At 44.3% G+C, this 1,331-nt stretch overlaps 1 pseudogene; it reads right to left on the reverse strand.

The window, feature by feature from the left end:
- Positions 1-2: 2 nt before the first annotated feature.
- LOC116548238 lies at positions 3-1,119 on the reverse strand (annotated as a pseudogene).
- Positions 1,120-1,331: the final 212 nt, after the last annotated feature.

Below are 1,331 nucleotides of genomic sequence, written 5' to 3' on the forward strand. Positions count from 1 at the left end.
GCATCACCTTCTTCCTCCGTTTTATCAGCAGCTTCAAGCCCCTTTTCATCTGCGATTTCATCGTTTCTCATTGGACTCATCACCCAATTCTTTTTCATATGTATCTTCCTCTTCTTCCTCTTCATCTGAATCTTCCTCTAACTCTCTCTCAGAGCCTTCCTCATCTAACACTTTTTCAGAGCTGTCATCTTCAAATTCGGAGTTTTCAGAGTCATTTTCTTCTAACTCTGTCACAACATTTTCAGGAAGCTCCTTTTCAGAGCCATTCATGTCCAAATCCTTCTCGAGACCATTTTCTTCAAATTCTTTTTCGGGTGCATCTTCAGACTGTTTTTCAGAGCTCTGTGTCAGACTCTCTGAGTCACCTTCTTCAGACTCTTTTCTGGGTCCAGCTTCCTCTTCAGACTCCTTCTTGGGGTCATCTTCAGATTCTTTTGCAAGGGCATTCTCTTCACAGTCATTTTTGAGTGTCTTCTTTTTCGACTCTTTTTAGGACTACCCTCTGCAGATCCTCTTACGGGATTGCCTTCTTCAGACTCTTTTGGGCAGCAGCTGCCTTCAAACCCTTCTTTGGCCTCTTTGGCCTCTTTTTCTGGGCCACCTTCTTTAGCATTGTTTTCAGAAGCATCTTCTTCAAATTTTCCCTCGTCTTGTCTTTGCAAACTTCTTCTCATCTATAGGTTCTTCAAATGCCATTCCAGTTGCAGCTTCTTGAGCATTCATTTTACATGTGCTGGGTGCTCTAAAAAGTGCCTTGCTCTAGAAGGCCCAGCCCTTTCTGAAGCCAACACAGAATCGGAATGACTAAGGCCTCTGTTGGTCTCAGGAGCATTGAGGAAAGCCTTCCATCCTTTAGCCTTTCCTTCCTTTCTCTTGAGGTTTCCTCCACAATGCCTGGGCAGTGATTTGACGGCCACCAAATCATCTTCCATCCAGAGCATGAATACAATAATCAGCTTACTCTGGAACCCGAAAGGACACAGAGGCCACACCATCTGGGTGTCCATCAAAGAGAAGGAGCTTCCTAATTTGTCCAGACTTTCAATACTCTACTCGAAGGTCTTCTCTGATCTCATTCAGCACCAACGGATCATCCTCAAAATCCATAGGATAAAACATTTTTTTTTAATAATAAGCCAAGAGATTTATTAATGCAGCAGGCACCTTACAATGAGCCCAAGAGCGTCTTCCTTCTCTGGAAAACAGGATGTCTGTATAAACTCTTGGTTTTTCCCACTTCAAAAACACAAGCTCTCCCATTTACCACAGCCCTTGGATCTGCACCTGCCCAAACCATCCCTCCCCCAGTGCACACAGGTGCGCCTGACCAA

Source organism: Sapajus apella, unplaced genomic scaffold (assembly GCF_009761245.1).
Source record: "Sapajus apella isolate SASKATOON/1434 unplaced genomic scaffold, GSC_monkey_1.0 scaffold8461, whole genome shotgun sequence".
Taxonomy (NCBI): domain Eukaryota; kingdom Metazoa; phylum Chordata; class Mammalia; order Primates; family Cebidae; genus Sapajus; species Sapajus apella.